Source organism: Saccopteryx leptura, chromosome 3 (assembly GCF_036850995.1).
Source record: "Saccopteryx leptura isolate mSacLep1 chromosome 3, mSacLep1_pri_phased_curated, whole genome shotgun sequence".
Taxonomy (NCBI): Eukaryota; Metazoa; Chordata; class Mammalia; order Chiroptera; family Emballonuridae; genus Saccopteryx; species Saccopteryx leptura.
Window position 1 is genome coordinate 290,581,651 of NC_089505.1, and position 25,773 is coordinate 290,607,423.

Sequence of the window (25,773 nt, forward strand, 5' to 3'; positions counted from 1 at the left end):
GGTTTAGTCCTAAAACCAAGCCCCAGGCTACAAGGATCCTTCCTGCCCACAGCCCGCCCCCAACACACATTAATATCACCTGGGCGACAGGCTTCCATGTGGGCAGCGCCATCTTTAACAAAGTGAGCATAATATATTTTATCTGCCCAACAAGTACCCATACCCCAGATGCTGTAAAGTACCTGTAAAGCCAGTAGCCACAGCCACCATCACAGCTGCCTGGCCCGTGCAGGTAGGTTTACATTTGATTCAGACAGATGGTAATGAAACAACGGAGCCAAGAACTGGTGGGCCATTAACTTTAATCCTAGCTTGCACCTGGCGGACAAGAAATACACAGTGGGAAAACACTTCCCTTTCCATTCAGGGCTCCCAAAGCCACTGACTTATCCAAGTTTTCTAGAATCAAAGATCTCTAACTCACCAGCTTTATTCACCTCTGTTCCCCATCTCCTTCTCTCTGCACAAACTAGCTTCTCCTTCAGCACTCTGCCATCTTGACTGCTTCTCCTCTCCTCCATGTGGCCTTTCTCTGCTCTCCTTAGAGTGTAGAAATCAAAACCTTTAATCCAATATACAAATAAGGAAGTCTCTGATACAAAGTCACTTAGGGTGGGAAAGACTTATTCTTAAAACTAAGCCCTAGGCTATAACAACTGTTGGGGAGATAAAATATATTATGCTCACTTTGTTAAAGATAGCGCTGCCCACGTGAAAGCTGTCACCCAGGTGATATTAATGTGTGTTGGGGGCAGGCTGTGGGCAGGCAGAATCCTTGTAGCCTGGGGCTTGGTTTTGGGATTAAGCCTTTCCCACCCTTTTTGATGTGGGGTGGTACAATCCTATCATGACTCAGATAAGTGACTCTGTACTGGAAACTTTACTATTTTGTATATTGGATTAAAGGTTTGGATTTCTACACTATAAAATAGGGGCAGAACGAGAGCTTGCTCTCTTGGTTCCTGAACAGAGAGAAGAGAGAGCAGAGAGCAGAGAGAGGCCACATGGAGGAGGCCAGGAGAAGCAGCCAAGATGGCGGAATGTTGAGTGAGAAGCCAGTTTGTGCAGAGTTTGTGCAGGGAGAAGGAAGGAGATGGGGAACACAGGTGAATAAAGTCTGGTGAGCTAGAAACCTTTGATTCTAGGAAACTCAGATAAGTCAGTAGCTTTGTGAGCACTGAATGTGAGTGGGTTTTGGAGCCCAGTGTGTGTTTTTACTTGCCCGCCTGGTGCAAGCTAGGATTAAAGATGATTGCACATCAGTTTTTGGCTCCATTGTTTCTTTGCCAACTGTCTGAATCCAGTGGGAACCTGCATGGGCCAGGTTGCTTTGATAGTGGTAGCCCTGCCTATTGGCTTTACAACGACTCTGCCTGCTTACAGCCTGTCCCCTATACCCAATTCAAACTATAAGCGAACAAACATATATATCATTTTTTTTTTTTTTGGTATTTTTCTGAAGCTGGAAATGGGGAGGCAGTCAGATAGACTCCCACATGCACTCGACCAGGATCCACCTGGCACGCCCACCAGGGGGCAATGCTCTGCCCATCCGGGGCGTCGCTCTGTTGCAACCAGAGCCACTCTAGCTCCTGAGGCAGAGGCCATGGAGCCATCCCCAGCGCCTGGGCCATCTTTGCTCCAATGGAGCCTTGGCTGCGGGAGGGAAAGAGAGAGACAGAGAGGAAGGAGAGGGGGAGGGGTGGAGAAGCAGATGGGCGCTTCTCCTGTGTGCTCTGGCCGGGAATTGAACCTGGGACTTCCGCACGCCAGGCCGACACTCTACCACTGAGCCAACTGGCCAGGGCCCATATATATCATATTTATAAACTTATTTGACCAACAGTACCGTACCTCACTTCTGTGGGTTTATGTAGAGACACCAAGTCCAGATAAATTTTGAAGGGTTTTATTAAAGGAGGAGATTTATTAAATATGCCAGTCACATATGGCTGACACGGGGCATTTGCAGACCCAAATTGTGTGCCCCAAATACATCTCAGAGGCTGGTTATATACCCTTGATCACATACAGGCTGGGGGTGGGGGGGAGCATGACATCATGACACAATTATTAGCAAGCTTACAACATTTGTTTAGGGGATCCATAGAGACATTAAAACTTTCAAGATAATACAATCAAAGGTATTTACAAATATTTCAGTGTCTATCTCTCCTCCTTTGCCTAGAGGTATGTTACTCTCAGGATTCCAGGAAGGGAGGAGGAATCACAATCAATGTAGGGCGGTTTGTAAATTCTGTCTCTTATTGAAGGAGAAGAAGTTCCTCAGTTAACCTTTATTTTAGATTTAAAACTAAATGACCCATTGTCATTGCAAGGCAGAAACTTCTACATTCTTCTCCCTCCCCTCCCCAAAAGAACAAGACAGACCTTTCCTCCTAGAATATCTGTAAAGCCAGGAGCCATGGCCACCATCACAGCAGCCTGGCCCATGCAGGTTCGCATTGGATTCGGACAGTCGGTAAAGAAACAAAGGAGCCAAAAACTGGTGGGCCATCATCTTTAATTCTAGCTTGCACCTGGTGGGCAAGTAAAAACACACACTGGGCTCCAAAACCCACTCACAAAGTGCTCACAAAGCTACTGACTTATCCGAGTTTCCTAGAATCAAAGGTTTTTAGCTCACCAGACTTACTCACCTCTGTTCCCCATCTCCTTCCTTCTCCCTGCACAAACTCTGCACTAACTGGCTTCTCACTCAACACTCCGCCATCTTGGCTGCTTCTCCTGGCCTCCTCCACGTGGCCTCCTTCTGCTCTCTGCTCTGCTCTCTCCTCTAATGCTAATAATCCCAGGAACCGAGAGCGCAAGCTCCTGTTCTGGCCCCATTTTATAGTTTAGCTTCACAACCTTTAATCCAATATACAAAATAGGGAAGTCTCTAATACAGGGGTCCCCAAACTTTTTACATAGGGGGCCAGTTCACTGTCCCTCAGACCGTTGGAGGGCCGGACTATAAAAAATACTATGAACAAATTCCTATGCACACTGCTCATATCTTATTTTAAAGTAAAAAAACAAAACGGGAACAAATACAATATTTAAAATAAAGAACAAGTAAATTTAAATCAACAAACTGACCAATATTTCAATGGGAACTATGCTCCTCTCACTGACCACCAATGAGAGAGGTACCCTTCCAGAAGTGCGGCGGGGGCCGGATAAATGGCCTCAGGGGGCCGCATGTGGCCCGCGGGCCATAGTTTGGGGACCCCTGCTCTAATACAAAGTCATTTTCTGAGCAATGATAGGATTGTACCACCCCACATCAAAAAGGGTGGGAAAGGCTTAATCCCAAAACCAAGCCCCAGGCTACAAGGATTCTGCCTGCCTTTGGCCCACAGAGACACACATTAATATCACCTGGACGACGGCCTCTTCATGGGCAGTGCCATCTTTAACAAAGTGAGCATAATATATATTATCTTCCCAACAATCCACCCCTATGCTCACTTTACTACCCACAATTTACATCACCAGCATTCCCATGCAAGGAAATTAGAACATTACACAAATCACAACAGCAAAAACCATACAATTTCTACAATTACAAAGGTACATTTCACCAGTCTCTGAGCACTTTGCCTAAAGCACAATATGTCCTTGGCCTTCTTTCTAGCCATGGGAAAAGCTTCCCTGGGCAGGGGAGTGCTTCTAGCAAAGCCACCCCCCACCCCCATCAGGGTATTTCACATTGTCCAAAATCCATAATCCGTAAGTCCATCCAACAAAGGAGCCAATGCCCACTCCGGTCGTAGTCCAGGAAATCAGTTCACGCACATGGGGCGTCAGCCACCCCCCTCATTCCTGCCATCCTGGCAGGTCTTACACTGTCCCAAAGAGGGGCACATGGAAATGGCAGTCAGCATTTCCATCTCTGCTCTGGAGAACATATCCAGCCCTATGTCCCAAAATCGCAGACCTACCAGGGCCGTAGTACGTGCTCCTTCCAGCTGCGCTCTCATCTTATGGAGACTGCGGATTGCAACTCCAGCCGGATTCTCTTCGTCCTCCAAAGAGGAACTGAAAACACCAGCTCCAGCTGCCGGGCTCGAGCCCCGAGCCACTGCCACCTTCTGCTCCGCAGACCTTGCAGCTCCAGCCTCAGCATCAGCCTCAGCCTCCCGCCACTGCTGGCTCTCCACAACGTCCAGGACAATCTGCAACTCATGAACCTGTGAATCCTGCTCCAGCAGCTGCTCCATTTCCAGGTGAATCTCGCAAACCTGGTCAGCCTCCTCCTCCAGCGCTTCCTCCAGCTCCAGGATCAGCATCTTTTTCTCCCACGTTTGCTCCAGCTCCTTCCACTGCTCGGTTTGCAGGTCCCGGGCAGCCTCTTCCACAGAGCTCTCAGTTTCCACACACATGGCTGTAAAAGTCAGCCAGCTTACAATCCCCAAAAGGACAGCCATTGGGAACCATAATAGCAGCCATCCTCCACTCCACCGCTCAAAGGTGGTGGTTGCTCCATACCGAACTGTATCGAATCCTGCCGACTATGCCAAATGTAAAGCCAGGAGCCGTGGCAACCATCACAGCAGCCTGTCCCATGCAGGTTCGCATTGGATTCGGACAGTCGGTAAAGAAACAAAGGAGCCAAAAACTGGTGGGCCACCATCTTTAATTATAGCTTGCACCCGGTGGGCAAGTAAAAACACACACTGGGCTCCAAAACCCACTCACATTCAGTGCTCACAAAGCTACTGACTTATCCGAGTTTCCTAGAATCAAAGGTTTTTAGCTCACCAGACTTATTCACCTCTGTTCCCCATCTCCTTCCTTCTCCCTGCACAAACTCTGCACTAACTGGCTTCTCACTCAACACTCCGCCATCTTGGCTGCTTCTCCTGGCCTCCTCCACATGGCCTCCTTCTGCTCTCTGCTCTGCTCTCTCCTCTAATGCTAATAATCCCAGGAACCGAGAGCGCAAGCTCCTGTTCTGGCCCCATTTTATAGTGTAGCTTCACAACCTTTAATCCAATATACAAAATAGGGAAGTCTCTAATACAAAGTCACTTCCTGAGGCATGATAGGATTGTACCACCCCACATCAAAAAGGGTGGGAAAGGCTTAATCCCAAAACCAAACCCCAGGCTACAAGGATTCTGCCTGCCTTTAGCCCACCCCAACACACATTAATATCACCTGGGCGACGGCCTCCTCATGGGCAGCGCCATCTTTACCAACGTGAGCATAATATATTTTATCTGCCCAACAATATCAATATTAATTTTGCAGCTTTTTGGTACCTTACTACACAACTATCATGGGGGTTAAGTTCCAGAACCCCACCTCCCATGATAGGCGAAAATCCGCGGAGTAGCCACTTTATATTTATTTTATTATTTATGTATATTTTAAGGCTTTATTTCTGTAAAGCCAGTAGCCAGGGCTACCATCACAGCAGCCTCTTGGCCCATGCAGGTTCGCATTAGATTCAGACAGCCGGTAAAGAAACAACGGAGCCAAAAACTGATGAGCCATTGTCTTTAATCCTAGCTTGCACCCGGCGGGCAAGTAAAAACACACATTGGGCTCCAAAACCCACTCACATTCAGTGCTCACAAAGCTACTGACTTATCCGAGTTCCCTAGAATCAAAGGTTTTTAGCTCACCAGACTTATTCACCTCTGTTCCCCATCTCCTTCCTTCTCCCTGCACAAACTCTGCACTAACTGGCTTCTCACTCAACACTCTGCCATCTTGGCTGCTTCTCCTGGCCACATGGCCTCTTTCTGCTCTCCTCTCTGCTCTCTCCTCTAATGATAATCTCAGGAACCAAGAGAGCAAGCTCCCGTTCTGCCCCAATTTTACAGTGTAGAAATCAAAACCTTTAATCCAATATACAAAATAGGGAAGTCTCTAATACAAAGTCACTTATCAGAGACATGATGGGATTGCACCACCTCACATCAAAAAGGGTGGGAAAGGCTTAATCCCAAAACCAAGCCCCAGACTACAAGGATTCTGCCTGCCCACAGCCTGCCCCAACATACATTAATATCACCTGGGCGACAGCTTTCACGTGGGCAGCGCCATCTTTAACAAAGTGAGCATAATATATTTTATCTGCCCAACAATTTTGTTTTAATATTCTTTTAATATGTTTTAATATTTTTATATTTTTACATTGTTTCTATTTTTCAGGCTAGAAAATGCTTTTTTTTACCTCAAAAATAATTAAAATAATAAACGTAAAATACCTATATACTGCAAAATCCCGCCATATAGCAAAAATTCCGCAATACAAAATTAGATATATACAATTTTAAAATCTGCGATACAGTGAGACTGTGAAAAGCAAACTCTGATATGGCGAGGGACAACTGCTTCTAAGCAGTGAGTAGAAAGAACAGCTTCTCGGGAGCACCTGCAACGCAGGGGACGTTCATCCAGGACGCACAATGATCCAGAAGACAAACCCTACTCTACATGAAACAAGATGAGGAGTAATGTACAATACAAACAGCAGGTCATATCGTTGATCCTGGATCTGAAATCAAATGCCTCTCTGCAATTACCTACATGGAAGCTGAACCTGTAACAACAACAAACACACAATGTTCATCTTGCAATCCCTGCAGCACAGTGTCCTAGGCTGAGGATATTTGGGAGGGAGGCAAGGAAGACTTCAAAACTTAGGAGACTGAATCCCACTGTGATGAACCAGACCGGTCACGTCCACATTGATGCTTCTCTTCATAAACCATACATCACCCATTTGTAACTTTATTAAGATCACTCAGACTCTCCTCTTACTCTTTTAGATTCTACAATTCATCCTCTAAACATTTTTTCATTGAAAATGAAGACTTTGACTAGATTGCGTGTCCCCTAATGACCTGCATGGGGCACGTAATGACTCATGATACTTAGAACTTCTACCACACCATGCACCCAGCCCTAAACTCAATGAAAATGCAAACACAGACATCACTACTAGACTTACAACTTATTAAAAAGATGTTGCCAATGCCTCGCATAAACCTCATTTCTTTCTGTTGCCTTTCAAGCTCTAATTATTTTTACATGCCTTACATAGCTACAACGATGGAACAATCATCACTACATGCTGGCTATCTACCTTGAGGACAAATAAAAAAATTAAGAAGAGTGGAGGAAAAATAACATTCGTACATAAGTATCTTATCTAGATACAATTAAATCAAATATGCCCGAGCAGGTTGGCTCAGTGAATAGAGCACCGACTGGCATACTGATGTCTGAGGTTCGATCCAGTCAGGGCACCCAGAAGAACCAACCATCTTCTTCTCTCCCTCCCTCTCCCTCTTCTCTCTCTCTCCTCCACCTGCAGCCAGTGAAGCCTTGGATCAGGCACTGAGGGGCTGCCTGCTGGACCTCGTTCTACATCAATCAGGTAACCCCAATTCAACTTCCCCATGCAGTGGGACATTCTTGCTTAACAGCAGGGCTGGCAGCCTCTTTGCGACTACTCTTGAAGCAGCTATGAGGATTCTATTTATTGGTACTGAGACCAATCACCACTGGAGGAAAGACACGACCAACACACAAGTTAGTTGCAAGAATCACACAGGCAGTTTATACTCACAAATCCTATGGCATGCCTGGGGACAGCTTAATGGGGCCCGTCGGCATGCTCCTCTCAGCTGTCCTTGGTCAGAGCAGTGTGAGACAATCCATGTTCAACGTTGGAGTTTGGATGATTGACTGCAGCTGGGGGCCCCTTGGCATACACCTTCTAACAGGTGTTAATTTATGGTATTATCACATCAAGCCACTTTCCGGGAGTTCCTCCCACAGAGCTCTTTTTATCTCTCGATAATTTCACACACACACTGACTGGGCCCTGCGCAGAGGGAATGGTCTTGCCTATCATATCTCTACACACTAGGTTAGCTCTCACCCAGAGGGCACAGCCTTATTTACTTGCCCTATTGGCTTTCGATATTATATCCTAACTTATTTCTATATATCGTCTATATTTTTCTACAGTTCTATGTACTATTTAATTACTATAACATTATATGCCAAGTGCTGTAGCAATCCCGTTCAGCGCAAATGTGGGAGTTTATCTACCCTTCTCCTCTATCTTTAAAAAACTCAATTAAAGAAATTACATTTTAGCCCTGGCCGGTTGTCTCAGTGGTAGAGCATTGGCCTGGCGTGCAGAAGTCCCGGGTTCGATTCTCAGCCAGGACACACAGGAGAAGCGCCCATCTGCTTCTCCACCCCTGCCCCTCTCCTTCCTCTCTGTCTCTCTCTTCCCCTCCTGCAGCGAGGCTCCATTGGAGCAGAGATGGCCCGGGCGCTGGGGATGGCTCCTTGGCCTCTGCCCCAGGAGCTAGAGTGGCTCTGGTCGCAACAGAGCAACGCCCAGGAGGGGCAGAGCATCACCCCCTGGTGGGCAGAGCGTTGCCCCCTGGTGGGCATGCCGGGTGGATCCTGGTGGGGCGCATGCGGGAGTCTGTCTGACTGTCTCTCCCCGTTTCTAGCTTCAGAAAAATACAAACAAACAAACAAACAAACAAAAAGAAAAGAAAAAAAGAAATTACATTTTAAAAAACCAGTAACAAAACAGGTGAAATGCCTGGAAATCCACTTAACAAGAATAGGCACGATCTTTACCAACGAAATTAAAAAATGCTACCCAAGGATGTTAACAGTCTTCTCATGCTCTTTAATGAAGTGAGGGTGGGGAGGGGGTGAGTGGGTTGACCCATGCTGGCATGGTGGATAAAGCAGGGGTCCCCAAACTACAGCCCACGGGCTGCATGCAGTCCCCTGAGGCCATTTATCTGGCCCCACGGCACTTCCAGAAGGGGTACGTCTTTCTTTTTTTTTTTTTTTCATTTTTCTGAAGCTGGAAACAGGGAGAGACAGTCAGACAGACTCCCGCATGCGCCCGACAGGGATCCACCCGGCACGCCCACCAGGGGCGACGCTCTGCCCACCAGGGGGCGATGCTCTGCCCATCCTGGGCGTCGCCATGTTGCGACCAGAGCCACTCTAGCGCCTGGGGCAGAGGCCACAGAGCCATCCCCAGCGCCCGGGCCATCTTTGCTCCAATGGAGCCTTGGCTGCGGGAGGGGAAGAGAGAGACAGAGAGGGAAAGCGTGGCGGAGGGGTGGAGAAGCGAATGGGCCCTTCTCCTGTGTGCCCTGCCGGGAATCGAACCCGGGTCCTCCGCACGCTAGGCCGACGCTCTACCGCTGAGCCAACCGGCGTACGTCTTTCATTGGTGGTCAGTGAGAGGAGCACGGGATGCATCCTGTGCTCCTGGAGTACTGTATGTGGCCAGGCTGCAAAGCACGCGTTGCTCACGTACAGTACTACTTCCAGTGACACGTCATATTACGTACAGTACTACTTCTTCAGGCGTCACAGCTCTGGAAACGCGTCATATCACTTGTTTTGGCTAGCAGTGACAAATATGGAACCGAACATTGACCATTTGAGCCAAAAGCAGGCCCATAGTTCCCATTGAAATACTGGTCAGTTTGTTGATTTAAATTTGCTTGTTCTTTATTTTAAATATTGTATTTGTTCCCACTTTGTTTTTTTTACTTTAAAATAAGATATGTGCAGTGTGCATAGGGATTTGTTCATAGTTTTTTTATAGTCCGGCCCTCCAACGGTCTGAGGGACAGTGAACTGGCGCCCTGTGTAAAAAGTTTGGGGACCCCTGGGATAAAGCATCCACCTGGAATCCTGAGGTCACAGGTTTGAAACCACCGGCTTGCTGCCTGGTCAGGACACATATGGGAACTGACTGCTTCTCTAAAATCAATAAAGAAAATGTTTGAAAAAAGAACTGTATAAATTTCTTAAATACCACCTACAAATCTAGTACTGTCTACATTGAAATACAGAAGTTTTCCCACTGGAAGTGCTCACTTACATGGGGAGCAGAAGCGTATGCCCCACAAAGAGTCCGGCCACTTCTTTCTCCTCCTCATGGCCGGCTGCACCTCCTCCCCGAACCCCTCACTCGCTCTCGTTCCCTTCATTCCTCCCCTGTATCGCCGGGGCTCCACTGACGTGTCTCTGAACACGACATCTTCCGATCCTTGAACAACGGCCCCTGCTGACAGCGCCGCACCTCACGTCCAATGACTTTCTTCTCCCTCTTCCCTGCACCATCCTCACCTCCGACCTTCCCCCGGCAGCTCCCTCTGCTACACCCAGCCCTGCACCTTCACCTCGGCCCCTCCTCTCACCTCCCGACCGCCCCGCCTCTCGCCTCCCGCCCCGCCTCCCGCCCGGTCCCGCCTCTCACCTCCCGCCCGGTCCCGCCTCTCGCCTGCCTCCCCCCCCACCCCCCCATCCCGGATCCGTCTCTCACCTCCCGCGCGGTCCCGCCTCTCGCCTGCCTCCCCCCCCCACCCCCACCCCGGTCCCGCCTCTCACCTCCCGCGCGGTCCCGCCTCTCACCTCCCTCCCGGACCCGCCTCTGGCCTCAGCACGGGCCCTGCAGTTTTAGTTTATCTACCGAGCACTTTTAGTTTTCAGTGGTCCATTTACATGGAAACAGCCAGGAACTGGGTACACTCGTGCACGTTTACTTTAGCAAAATAAATTCATTTCCACTTCATAAAACTAAAAATTACCATCGAAAAGGCCTTCTTTAGAGTCACAACACAGCCACAACATGGGAGATTCTGCCATGCAAAGGGACGCGTAGATTACTAGGGAAAGGGTAGAAAAAGTTCTATGGGGTGGGGCGAATAAAAGTTGACAGTCATTCCATGGAAAATAATACAGGAATTAACAAATATGAATACGACAATTTATCCCTTCTCACAGGCCCAACGGAAAACCTACTGTGGAACCCTCCTGTATTAAGCAAACGTCTTACAAATAGATGGTGTAAAATAGTTGGTATAACTGTGGGCATAACACATGACTACAAATAATACCTCTTCCTGTCGAGAAGTTTAATTCATCGGAAAATTCCAACTTTTTCTGTACTTAACATAAACTCCCACAGACAGCAGAGCTACAAAAAAAGCAGAAAAGTTATCATGGAAAAACATTCAACACACCTCTCTCATTCAGAGAAGGACCATCACTCCTTCAGAAACGATGGACACACCGTCCCCCTTCAAAACAAACTGGTAAACAGAAAAAACCTTACAAGAACTGGCCAAGTGGATTTCGCCTTCGTCAAGGATCCGCTTTACTGTGGACCTGCGCTAAACTGTCATTCTCCGAGATTCCCACACGAGGGCGCCAGGGCATCGCGCTGATGACGACTTTGAAAGGGACCGTATTCAAGGGGTAACACAAAGAAACTATGCATCTTCCTCTCCTGGCAGTTCCTCTAGACATCCGCAACAAAAAGTAACTACAGAGTCCTTATAGCTACAAGTTATCAAATACATTTCTCAATAACCCACAAAATAAATTACACTGTCAGTTATAATACAATCGGGACTGAAACACAATAAAAACACTGCACACCTCACATTGAAACACAGAAAATTCTAACATTCTTCCCTGCACAGATGAGCAAGAAAGAAAACCTGACACTTCCCCCTTTTGTCACTTTTCTTCAGAACCTGCATTATTAGTACATTGAATGCAGCCTCAGCGACCGCCTACCTTGGAGCCCAGGCGGTGGTCCCTGTCCTCGGACCTCTTTTCACCATGGGTCTGGAGGACTGCGCAGTGCCTGAGTCCATCCGCCCCGCACCTCTCTTCTTCCCGCCTCTCGCTTCCTTCCCTGGGTGCCTCCGGCCTCGGACCCGCCATGCCCCTTACCATTTTTCTAGTTTCAGGGACCCATCAAAATGGAAAAAGCCAGGACCCAAGCAGAGTTCTGCACATGACCTTTAATGAACATTAATTAATAATATAGACTTTATAAAATTAAAGTCGACTCTTTAATAAAACTATTCACATAATAAAAACACAAGCCAGAAATGGGGAAAACATCTTTACTCACCAAGTATCTGATGAGACATTTCTGTTCCATAGACCGACAAAACTACAATACGTACATTTTTTTTTTATCAGAATTACATTTCTTATCAAAATTCACGTATCACTCAAGTAACCACACTTAAAATGAGTTCACACTGAAACAGACACCCCGCTGAGGAACAGACAGTGTGGACAAAAAAGAGGTTCTGTGGACTGGGACCTCCCCCTGACCTGATAGAGATTTCCGAATTGAAACAGGTCGAGATGGGACCTCACACTCCTGGAAGATCCCTTCTATACCAAAAGGCTTCTCTTTGCCTTCACTAAGCTGTGTCTCGTGACTCTGTGCATCTATAGGATCATATCTTATATATACATACCCTGACAGTCCCCTCCTGTGAAAGTCTGAGCATATAAACTCTTCACTACTTGCTCATTCCATATGGCTCTGAGAGAGCTCTCAGGCCCTCGTGGAATCTTCCTATCTTTCTTTTATTTCACACGCATTAAATAAATTGCTACACTGAGACTCTGCAGGATTGGAGATCTTTATCCTAAATGTCTGCAGTCAATTTGGCTCAAATAAACTCCTAAAAACTCCCCAAAATTTCTTGTATTTCTTATGTTGACAAGAGCAAGTACATAACCTTGCAAAAATAAGCTCTGCCTGGCATTCCATTAGGAAATGACAAATTCAGATGACAATTGCCGCAGACCAGCGCGGCTCCTAATTCTGGGTTTTGAGTGAGAACGGTGCGGAATTAAGAAAACAGACTTACTAAGAAAAAAGGATAGGACCGGGAGGACTCTTCAATGCTGATGGCAATATTCGAGTGCCGCGTAGCCCCAATTTGCTTTATTATATAGCCATATGCAAATCAAGGAAGTCCTTGATACAAAGTTACATGTCCAGGCTAAAACAGGAACTCTCCCAAGGCATAAACAGGAATCCCCCTACCATGCATAAGTGAAATCAACCAACATCTGAACAAACAAAGAGTAAGAGGAAGGGCATGTAAATTGCTTCTAGCAACTTAAGGAAGCAAGTGAAGTGGGTGCAAATACTCAGCATCATAGCCGATATGGAGGTGGAGTGGGGAGAACTTAGCCTTTTAATGCCTCGAATCTACAATGGCTTTTTGCCATTTACGGTCCACAACAACAATAATATGACACCCCACAACTATTAGAACTGCTAAACTCCAAATAGGACAATACCATTGTTCCCCTGCCACAGTGCCCTGCCCAACAGGCATAGGTTATTCCCTCCATTTTATGCTGCCAGAAACATAGGCTAGCTGTAAGGCCAGTGGCCGTTGCCATGGCTATGCCGATGCAGGTTCACATTGGATTCAGGCAGACTGCAAAGGAAATGTGGAGCCAGAAAAAGGTGGGCCATTCTGTTTATTAAGTCTTATAAGGGTGGATGAGCAAACAGGTAAGGAAGACTGCTTCCCTCTCTCTCTCAGGGCTCCCAAGCCCCAACTGGGTCTCCGGTTCCACAACCTGGGCTCGTTCCCTGTACTGACAGGCCCTCACCAACCTCAGCACTTTCCAGCAAAACAGGCTGGGTGGAAATACCCTTTCTCTGGCAAACAATCGCCCCTCACACGGAGGCAGGCAGGCGCAGTTTGTCATCTGCCTCCCTGAGGGCGAGCACCTGCAGCCTTCCATAGACTATACACACATGGCGCTGGACCCACAGTCTTGGACAGAGAAGCCTGCCCGGGCTGCCCAAGCCCTGGCGAGGGAGGGAGGAGTGAGAGAACTCCAGAAGATGACTGGACTGTCCCGAGCATGGGCTCTCCTCTGACCCAGGAGCTGCTACCTTGTTCCTAGGCCGAGGGTGTCAACTATGTCTGATGTTTGCTGAGAAGTATTTCTGCAACTTCACCCCCAAAGGTAGGGTGAAATAAAATCTTCTAGGAGAAGGATTGAAAACAGGCTTTGGAAACTTCTCCCAGAGGAAAAGCTCAGAGAAAGAATTCTTGGGGAGGCTGCACTCTGCCAATGGTTTGATAAACATCTCTGTCACCCAATCCTGCTGCCCTCATTTTTCAAACACCTGCTCTCCCCACACCAAAGGGTGACCAAGGAAAAAGAGGGAGTTCTGTGGGATTTGGGTAGGAAATACAAGTGTAAAGAAACATGGCATCACATAAAACACAGGCTCTATTCTATCATGTACTCACGAGTCACGAGAACAAAATCCCTGTATCTTTAGAGTCACCAACTGTCAGACATGGCCGTTCGCCAGGTTTCACTGACTGCGGCCTGAGTCCCACAGGGCCACCAGCATGGCTGTGATGCTCAACAGTGATTGACTCCACTCTGGGCCATTTTCTTCAGCAGCTGATGGATGGTCTACGATCTCCCTCCTTACTTCAGTGCTTCTTCAGGAAGTCACCTGGAATTTGTGAACATAACTCTTTGGAAAAATCAAATGATAAGAAGAAAATCTTGTTTCTTTCAGCCACACCATCGAATAATGGTCAGCTCCTTCCATACTTCCATGTACCCTGTTTCCAGCTTGATGAAGAAGGACTGCAGGTAGGAACTGAGGTGAGGACCCAATACTGGACACAGGCTGACCAGGTTAGATCAGCTGGGACATTTGGTCCCAAAGATACCTGGGGATAGGGGGGGCACCACCATGTATGTATAGTCTATGTAAGGCTGCGGGTGCTTACAGAGTTCCTGCCTGCTTGGAAGGGGCCATTGTTTGCTGGAGGTTTTTTCCTCCCAAACCTGTTTGGCTGGTGAGAGTCTTGAGAGAAAGGGCAAGTGAGAAAGAGAGAGAGAGAGAGAGAAGTGGTTTTCCCTTCCTGCTTGCTCATCTACCATTATAAAACTTTAATAAACAGGAAGGCCCACCGTGTTTGGGCTACACAGTTCCTTTACTGTCTGCCCAAATCCAATGTGAACCTGCATGGCCATGGCCACCGGCCTTACACTCTGGATCTGCAGAAAGACAGACTATAAGGAGACTAGTTTTCAGGTTTTTCTTACATGGAACCCTTCATTCGTGCACATGCTACAGAAATTTCCTCAGCTCTGACAAAAACAGATCCAGTGTGGAAGCTGCCAATCTCACAGAGCTCAGACTCGATCAGACGTGGACTTAATCTACACGGAGATCTGCACATCTCCCAATACACGCTGACTCGGGCAGCACTGGGCAGGAGACTGGAAGGGAAGGCCTGTAGGACACTTTTCACTACTTTGGCAGAATGGTCATCAGTGTCAACACTGAATAGACGAGAAGGGATAGATGCCAAGGATGACATTCAGGTGAGAGACAGGGTACTGCATTCAAGCAAAGCAAGGGCTGATAAAGCAAAGCTGTGCACTTGGCAGGAGGCCCAAGTGGGCAGAGGCTGCTAGTCTGAGTTCCCCGCCCGTTGGGGTCCTGGGAGTCACATGCTCTTACTTTCTAGGTTTTGTTTCCATTGTCTGGGCTTATACTCAGGTTTCAAGGTTACCTTTTACAGGTTTCCATGGAATTTTTGGGACACATGGTTATCTTCTTTTGTATGTTCTTAGGACTGCTGACTTCATCTTTTGGTGGATGAGATACCCCCACCTTTTTCTCCTTCCCCTTTTCCTGCCTGAATAACTGATTATTCTACCTTACAGAATGAGCTAACCTGCAAGGGCAAGTTACATCCCTCTTGAATCACTTAGACCCATACCATTGCTATTAACATTTGCACAGGAAATACAGCCTAATTCTGTTGCAGAAAATCGCATCTGACGAAAAGACCAAGTGGCACTCGGGGTGACAGAGAGAACCAGTTTATTACGCTGGCAGGACCAGAGCTGCCAGGTCTGGACCCAGAGCTTAGAGAGTCTGGACTTTTTACAGATTTTTTTGCATAGACCTGAATAAGAAGGTTAATGGTCATGAATTGTGGAGCCCCACTGGTCCTTACTGCCATGCGACTGCAAGCAGGAAGCAGGGGGTACAGAAGCTAAAAGAAGCAGATAGCAGGAAACAGGGAGTGTAGAAACAGCTTGCAAAACACTTACTGAGCCTGCCGTCAGTGAGGAGTTAAAATGTTTCATAGCATTCCCGCCTTTGATGCCCTGTATAGTGTCTACAGGGCATCATTATAAGGGTCTGCTGTGGAGGGCCTTAGTGGCTGGTAGCCCCTCAGTGCTAGGATTTGGGCATTGGATTTTTTGATTACAGTGTTTTCAATGAAGCGTGTGATGGCACTGAAAATGCAAAGGCCAAAGGTGGCAATGAAAACAATCATGAGGAGGGGCCGGCTAAAGGCAGTAGCCAGGAAGTGCAGCCTTCTAGGTTAAAGAATTTTCCAGAGTTCTCTAATTCTGTCCTCCTCCTGTGTATGAGGTCCCTGATTTCTTTTACCTTTCCTGTTATCACTTCAGACTGGTTGACATAGTAACAGCGTTCTACTCCTAGGAACAGGCAGGGGCCTCCCTTCTCAGCAGTGCTAAGGTCTAAAGCCCGCCTATTCTGTCAGGCTACTGCTGCAAGGGAGTAGAGCTGGATTTGTAGTGACACAGCAAACTGGCTACTCATTCTGTGTCACCATTTAACTCCTGGGAGAGTTTATAGGAGAAGTGTGTGGCTGTGCCTAGACCTCCTACCCCAGCTCCTGTGCTGCCATAATTCCTGCTCCAAGTAGCATAGGAGCGATGACTGCCCTCTTCCTTCTGGCTGCGAATCTTTATGTTGGGGAAAGGTTTTTTTCCACCTGGCTTTCAGTCAAAATAGAGATTTCTGGGGTAAGGAAAGCGGGTACACAGAGTTCTATCCAGTTTACTGTTAGGCAACTATATGCAGAATTCCCACATATAAACAATATTCCAGAGATGCCACATTGGGCAGAGTTGTTGGGCAAGGGTTTAGTATGGTTGCAATATGTCAGAGATACCTCACCTATTGGCTCGGTACCTTCGGCCCTGACTAGGCCGGTAACATTGGGTGCAGGTGTAAGAGTGATTTGGATTGCTACAGGTCCTAAGAGGGCAGTCAGTCCTGTTAGGGGTTAAGGGAGGGTTGTTACGTAGCCACTCATTAGTGCTGGGATAACAATACCTGTCCCCTGGTGGAGTGGGAGACAGAGCCAACAAATCTGAGCACTTGTGGGGTATGTTTGATTCAAGAACTGGTATGTGACATTAAGAAGGTACAAAAGTTGGGAGTATGTGTCAATAGGCTGGATAAGCTTTCTAAAGCCAGATAGATCTGTGCCTCTGTCCGGCTCTAGGGCGGCTTGGGCTAAGGCTTTTAATTGCACTACAACCTTACGCTGGTGTTCCTGTCAGGCTGCATCTTGTCCTCCCCTGTCACTCATGCCTACATGAGTGAGGTAGGTCCAACAAACTGTCTTTCTCTTTAGGCCACAATTTGGTCTTCTTTGGCTTAGGTAATATTCCCTGCCCAGTGTCTTTCATTATCTGGCCCCTGACATACCTCAGCTGTTTTATAACAGGAGCTGTGCATGTAGGTTCAGGCAATGAAACTGACCTTTCAGTAACAAGCACTGGGACATGGGGGAGGTGACGAACCTGTGGTTGTCCCTAGAGTTAGAGTTAGCAAGAAGCCTATTGTTGTGAGCCAGACATAGGTGCTAGGGGAGAATTTCCAAAGCATATTATAAAGCCAGACATCCTGTTATGAACAGATAAAAGATGAAGAATATATAAGTCTTTCAATAAGAGTCCAGTGTTCTGGGGCTGCCCCTACTAGTCCGAGTCCAGCTATTAGGGAGACTGTCCCAATGATCAACAGGAACCAGACCTGGCACGGTCCATTAATCAAAAGTCAGAGTGGAGGGGCCCTGGCTGGTTGGCTCAGTGGTAGAGCATTCGCCTGGCATGCAGAAGTCCTAGGGTTCGATTCCCAGCCAGAGCACACAGGAGAAGCGCCCATCTGCCTCTCCACCCCTCCTCCTCTCCTTCCTCTTTGTCTCTTTCTTCTCCTCTCGCAGCCGAGGCTTCATTGGAGCAGGGTTGGCCCAGGCGCTGAGGATGGCTCTATGGCCTCTGCCTTATGCGCTAGAATGGCTCTGGTTGCAACAGAGCAACGCCCCAGATGGGCAGAGCATCGCTCCCTGGTGGGAGTGCTGGGTGGATCCCGGTCGGGCACATGCGGGAGTCTGTCTGACTGCCTCCCCGTTTCCAACTTCAGAAAAATACAAAAAAAAAAAAGTCAGAGTGGAGGATATGCTGTATGTCCTCATTGGAGCCGGATCTCCAGGGGTATCTGTGGGTTAGGATGGGCTGTCCAGGAGTGCTTTGCAGTGTGTCTGGGTGGGATTTCTTGACTCTTGAATGACAGACCCACGGAATGATTCCTGTAACTTCAAGAGCAGTTGAGGTGACAAGGATCACAGTATGCGGCCCAGTCCATATGGGTTGTAAAGTTTCCTTTTTCCAGTCTTTGACCCATACCTGGTCCCCTGGTTGATGGGGGTGTGCTGGACTCCCTAGCGGGATGGGAGCTCGCATTAACACAGACTGGCTAATTTGGACTGAAGTTTTCTCTAGAGCCTGTAATAGTATTGCTAGATCTGTTTCTCCTAACTGCCTGGTGTCCCCCTGAACTTGCTGATAATGGGTGGAGGCCTCCCAAAAAGGATTTCAAAGGGAAAATATCCTGTGGGCCCTGGAGTGCAACGCACCCGGAGTAGAGCCAAGGAAAGTAGGTCTACCCAGGAGGCCCGTGTCTCCTGGCAGTTTGGCTAAGGTGGTTCTGAGGGTTCGGTTCATGCGTTCTACTTTCCCTGAGCTTTGAGGTCCGTATGCCGTATGGAGCTTCCATTTTATTTGTAGTATGTTTGCAAGAGTTTGTACTAGTTTGGCAACAAAGGCTGGTTCAATGTCACTATGGATGGTGAGGGGAAGCTCAAACCGAGGATGATTTCTCAAAGGAAGAGTCGGACTACTTCATGGGCTTTTTCAGTCCTGTGGGGGCAGCCTCTGCCCACCCAGAATATGTGCATATTTTGACTAATACATGTTTGTAGCCTTTGCTTCGCTTTCCTTCAGTAAAGTCTACTTCTAGATCCTCAAAGGGATAGGTCCCTGCTTGCTGAATTCCAGGTGCCGGGACAGGCCTTTGCGGAGGGTTATTTTTGGTGCAGGTGACACGTTGGTTGCTTATTGAGCTTATCCATATATAAAACTACCTTTCTCTAGTATTCTCTTCACAAACCTTCTATTACTTTCATTTTTACATTCAGTTTCTTGTCCTATTTCTAGTCTGTCTTCTTCTGAAACAATCAGCCTTACTTTTGGACAAAATGAATGCCCTTCCTCTCAAATTCTTTTTTTTTTAATTTTTAATTTTTCTGAAGTTGGAAACGGGGAGGCAGTCAGACAGACTCCCGCATGCTCCCAACCGGGATCCACCGGCACGCCCACCAGGGGGCGATGCTCTGCCCATCTGGGGTGTTGCTCTGTTGCAACCAGAGCCATTCTAGCGCCTGAGGTAGAGGCCATAGAGCCATCCTCAGCGCCCGGGCCATCTTTGCTCCAGTGGAGCCTCGGCTGTGGGAGGGGAAGAGAGAGACAAAGAGGAAGGAGAGGGGGAGGGGTGGAGAAGCAGATGGGTGCTTCTCCTGTGTGCCCTGGCCGGGACTCTAACCCGGGACTCCCGCATGCCAGGCTGATGCTCTACCACTGAGCCAACCGGTCAGGGCCTCAAATTCTTAACCAACTCAGCCAAATAGCACCACCAGAAGGAGCAGACACCGTGTCTGGCGTGCCTCCTGACAAGGCAAAGCTATGCCGGGCATCCAAGAGACAACAACATCACGGTACAAATGCACAAGTGCCACGTGAGTCAGAGTCATGGCTCGGGCACACCTTGCCCAACACAGTGCAGTCCCCCCTCACTCACTTCAGAGGCTTCCCCCCAGCACCCCTCCCAGCAGTGCTGCTTAAGTACATTAACAGTGAGGAACATCAGGCTGAACTGGAGCCTTATAGACCACGACTACTACTAAAAGAGTTAAAATATATTTGGAAACTAGAAGCCCCAGGAAATGAAGCACTATTGTCTCCAGGGACTCACCACTGGAAAATCAGGAAGAATCCACCAAATCACTGTGGTTCTAATTATTCAACAATGCTGATTCACAAAGCAACACCAGCTCCAAGAGTTTTCAGACTCAGTAACTCGTGGCAAAAGAGGTCCCAAATCAAACAACCTGTTTGAAAACCAATTATACTCTAACAACCTCATCTGCTTCCTTAATCTATATGGGAGTCACCTAATTTTATTACAATATTAAGACTACCTTTCATCTTTAGGAAGAACTGGTGAAAGAGGTTACAGCCAAAGGAGATACTTTCCATCCATCACTTCATTTATTGGACCAGGACTGTCCTCCACATTCTATCTTACCCCTTCCCCTTTCCTAGCACACAGTGAGAACAATGTATCCACTGGAGCACCATCCACTCAGACACACACATTTCACTAGGGACATTTTTGTGTGTGTGTGACAGAGACAGAGAGAGAAAGAGGCAGAGGAGGACAGATAGGGACAGACGAACAAGAAGGGAGAGAGATGAGAAGCATCAACTCTTCGCTGTGGCACCTTAGTTGTCCATTGATTGCTTTCTCATATGTGCCTTGACTGGGGGCTACCGCAGACCGAGTGACCCCTTGCTCAAACCAGTGACCTTCGGTTCAAGCTGGTGAGCTGTGCTCAAACCAGATGAGGCTGGGTTCAAGCTGGCGACCTCACGGTTTTAAACCTGTATCCTCTGCATCTCAGTCCGATGCTCTATCCACTGCGCCACTGCCTGGTCAGGTCACCAGAGACATTTTTTATATGTAAGTACTGACCCCTCCCCTCCTAGCATTTAAATAGCAGAAGGTCTGGGAACTAAAACACTCATTTAATGAGCCGGCCTGCCTACCTGACACCCTGTGTTTTCAGTTCCCTTTCTCAGACTCCCAGAGCTGCCTCTTTATCACACAGGGCTTCAACACAGCGTGACCATCTCCCTGTTCTCGCAGAACTGAACATATGACAAGTCCCTTACCCTCCCACACTCCTGAACACTACTCTTCCCATTTTCCCTTCTTTTCATTGCCAGGGGAACAGAGAGAGGTAAGCTAGGGGGCCTTTGATAGAAAATCCAGGTGAACCCTCAGCCGACTCCAATTCTCCCAACACACCTGACGTTTCCCTTATGCCCTTCCCACCCTGTCAAAGCTGAAGGCTTCCCTGGCTGGGTAGCTCAGTTGGTTATAGCACCATGCTGATATACCAAGGTTGTGGGTTCGATCCTTGGTCAGGGCACAGACAAGGATCAACCAATGAATGTTTAAATAAGTGGAACAGTAAATCAATGTTTCTCTATCTCTCCTATCAATAAATAAATATGAAAAGAAAGCTGAAGGCCTGGCAATTAGAATTGGCTACAACTGTTGCTGCTTAACTCTGTTCCCTCTTCCTCTCCACAGGGGGAAGGTAACCCCCAAACTAAAGCAGGGATGGAAAATTCAGCTCCGGACAACCCCTTTCCCTGCACAAACTACTAGAGCTGGGATGCAGAATCCTGTTCAAGGTCTTTCCTGGCCAGTGAACTAAAGTCCCACTATGCTCTGCACAGTCTGGCTCTAGCACGGAGGAGAATTCACCTGCTTGTCTCTCCTTGGCCATTTTCCCACAACCCTCTCAAAAGCTGTATGGAGAGCAGATAAATAATTCCTTTTCACATCTCTCTTTGCCCCTTACCAAACACCCACTGCCTGCCCTTCACACCCTGGACTCAAGCCAGATGGAAATTTTGCTCCCAGATCTATTACCCTCTCCCCCGTTCATCCCCTCTTCTCCTCAACGGCTGATTGGAGCTGGGATAGAAAATCCACCTCCAGGCCTGTCCTTACGCTGATCCCAGGACTCCCTGTGCAACTCGTGCAACTCACATACCAGACGTCAGAGAGGTGGATCCAGGAAGCACACTTCTCAGGGTCTTTGTTTTGTCACTTATACAAATTCTCACTTTTATAGCTTACAATATTCATTGCTGACAGACGTAGGCTGAAGACTTGGCTGTGCCTCCTTGGGGCACGTGAGGTTGGACCTGGCAATGCTTCAGTAATCTGGGACCAGAAGTAGTGAATTCCCGACAGACGATGTGCTCATGAAAAGTGTCCCCACAGAAACTGCTCGCTTACATTGGAACCTGAGACATGTACACCAGAAACAATCTGAGCACCTTTATCTGCTCCCCACAGGCTGGCTTTTGCTTCTCCCCATTCCCCTATCATCTCATGTACCCCTCCAATCAATCACCTAATTCCTCTGGGCACCATACTGGCCTCAAACCCCACACATTTGTCATGGTTCCATCTGTCACCTCCAGCCTAATCCTGCCTCTGGCCTCAAGACCCGATCCACCTCTCATCCATTTGTTTAGGTTTTAGGCGTTCATTTAAGTGAAAACACCCATGAACCAGGTATAGTTCTGGACATGAAGTTTAATGGAGAAATAAATTAATAATGCAGACTATATAAAATTAAAAACTACAGTACTCTGTAGAGAACTTGTTCAGAAAATAAACAGACAAGAAAATCTTTGCTAAACATTTATTTGATCAAAGATTTCAGTTCAGTAAACACAAAAAGCCTGACCAGGAGGTGGTGCAGTGGTTGGAGCATTGACCTGTGATGCTGAGGACCCATGTCTGAAACCCGGAGGTTGCTGGCTTGAGACCAGTGGTTGCTGGTTTATAGCCCAAGGTCACTGGCTTGAGCGAGGTATCACTGGGTATTCCTGTCTTTCTGTCTGTCTCTCTTTCCAGCCCAGTGCTCTATCCACTGCACCACCGCTTGGTCAGGCAGAAGTTATGATTTCTAATAAGATTGCTTTCATTTAGATTTCTAAGTAGTTTACCTAAGATAGCGCTTAAGAAATAAAGCAACTAAACCAGCCAGCATCTATATATAAAAATATAAATCAAATAATATTGCTACAATCTCTGAAATATTGCTAGGGAAAATATTCTAAATTTCACAAAGCAGATATACTAAAATATATTATTAGAACCCCCCTACTTATACTAAATCTTTCAGAAATTAGTATATAAGTGTATTTGCAAACTACTGGTCTGTACTGGGTAGATTAAAATAAGAACATGATTTTATCGCCTGAACTGTGGTGGCGCGGTGGATGGAGTGTCAACCTGGAATACTGAGGACGCCGGTTCAAAACCCTGGGCTTGCCTGGTCAAGGCACATACGGGAGTTGAAGCTTCCAGCTTCTCCCCCTGTTCTCTCTCTCTCTCTCTCTCTAATAAAAAAAAAATGAATAAATAAAATTAAAAAAAAAAGAACATGATTTTATCTACAGGGCATTGCCAAGACAAACTCTATTCACACATAACCAAAATTCTCTGTCAGGCTATGACCAGGCACCAAAGGTACAGTGCAAACATCAGCTGCCCAGGAAGAGTTCAGTCAAGGCTCAAACAGTTAGGGATTAGGACTAAGGGAGGTTAGTAATTGCGCAGACTGAAGTTGGGAAATGGTTTCTTTAAGAGTGATTTGCGCCTGATCAGGCGGTGGCTCAGTGGATAGAGCGTCGGACTGGGATGCGGAGGACCCAGGTTCGAGACCCTGAGGTCACCAGCTTGAGCGTGAGCTCATCTGGTTTGAGCAAGGCTTACCAGATTGGACCCAAGGTCGCTGGCTGGAGCAAGGGGTCACTCAGTCTGCTGTAGGCCCCTGGGCAAGGCACATATGAGAAAGCAATCAATGAACAACTAAGGAGACTAAGGAGCTGCAATGAAGAATTGATACTTCTTATCTCTCTCTCTTCCTGTCTGTCTGTCCCTATTTGACTCTTTCTGTCTCTGTCGCAAAAAAAAAAAAAAAAAAAGTGTTTTGCACCTTAAACTTACTTAGCCTTGGCAGGTATTCTGATCATTTAAAGCAACAACAACAACAACAACAAAAACCTGTTTTTCTCTTTTCAGCATCACAGTGGATCCTGAACAACTAGATGTTTCAGACATCCTCTTGAATGGTTCAAGTGCAAAACTGCTTATCAACCAAAATGTGAAAATTCTCTAGCCATTTACTCAGTACTTTTTTTTTTTTTTTCATTTTCCTGAAGCTGGAAATGGGGAGAGACAGTCAGACAGACTCCCGCATGCGCCCGACTGGGATCCACCCGGCACGCCCACCATGGGGCGACGCTCTGCCCACCAGGGGGCGATGCTCTGCCCATCCTGGGCGTCGCCATGTTGCGACCAGAGCCACTCTAGCGCCTGAGGCAGAGGCCACAGAGACATCCCCAGTGCCTGGGCAATCTTTGCTCCAGTGGAGCCTTGGCTGCGGGAGGGGAAGAGAGAGACAGAGAGGAAAGCGCAGCGGAGGGGTGGAGAAGCAAATGGGCGCTTCTCCTGTGTGCCCTGGCCGGGGATCGAACCCGGGTCCTCCGCACGCTAGGCCGATGCTCTACCGCTGAGCCAACCGGCCAGGGCCTCCTATTTTTGTTAATGACTCTAATTAGCTTCCAGGACCTTTTAATGATAGAGGTCCCTTAGCACCTTCGGAAGAAGGCATGAAATTAGAAAACTATACAACAGGAGTTGAGGGATTACCTATATGTATAGGACATGAGCTACACTGTTTAAAAATAGAAGCTCAAGCTTGGCTCTCTATTGTCAAAAATAACAGTAAAGGGGAAGGAAAAAAATGTTTGTTATAAGGATACAAATTTAAAAGTAATATATCTGTACATGAAACATCATAGATTAAAGCCCCCATGGTTCCGTCTGAGTTAAAGGGCAGGTTGCTGATTTAAGGTGGCATAAGAACAATGGTTCAATTACAGTTGATGGTCAAGGTAATCATACTATCATATGGCATAGAGGAGAGACTATATATACTCAATATATATACTATATATACTCAAGCTCCACTATAAAATTTGGCCCTATACAATATCATTTGTGGAAAGTAGCCACGGCACTTAAACATATGTCAGCATAGAAAGGAAAAATCATCCTTCTAATCATACTATGTTAATCTTTAAGAAGAATGAAACACATTTCATATCTGCTTGTGTTAGATTGCCTTATATTTATTATAGGTGAAACCAAATAGACAGCTGAAAATTATTAAATAACTTGCAATAAGTGTGCTTTTTATACATGTATTAATTCTCCTATTCTTTTTAATGAAAATAGTAAAAGTCTTTACATTTTAAGAACCCGAACAGGAGTCTGGATTCCAGTACAGATGCATTGGATGTGGCAGGGTTCCCCTTCCATGATGCTGTTACAACATCTTATTAAGTTCTTGAAGCAAACCAAGAGACTAGTTGGACTGATTGTTGCCATCATTATAGGACTAATAGCTGTAACCACTGGGCTGCTATATCTGGAGTTGCATTACATCAAAGTATACAGACTGTGGCCTTTGTACAAAAATGGCATGAAGATTCTAAACAACTGTGGACTTCTCAAAAACTTATAGATAGTAACATTAATACTAAAGTTAATGATTTAGAACAGACTATGATTATGTTAAGAGATCAAAGTGTTAACCTACAAAGACAAATTAAGCTAAGATGTGATTAAAATGTAACTACTTTTTGTGTTACCCTTATTCCTTAAAATCATACTTATTTCCCTTAGGAAAATGTTAAAAAGCATTTGTTAAATCATGATAATATAACTAAAGAAATCATTAAATTACAAAGACATATTCATGAAGCTTTTCAAAGAAAATAGAAATTCTAACAGGTCAACCTATATTGAAGGAATTAATAGATAATTTATTGCAATTAAATCCTATAGAACAGGGGTCCCCAAACTTTTACACAGGGGCCAGTTCACTGTCCCTC

General features: G+C 46.8%; 1 pseudogene; it reads right to left on the reverse strand.

The window, feature by feature from the left end:
- The window catches only part of LOC136397456 (probable E3 ubiquitin-protein ligase IRF2BPL), an 83,090-nt pseudogene extending 71,336 nt beyond the window's left edge, over positions 1–11,754 (reverse strand).
- Positions 11,755–25,773: the final 14,019 nt, after the last annotated feature.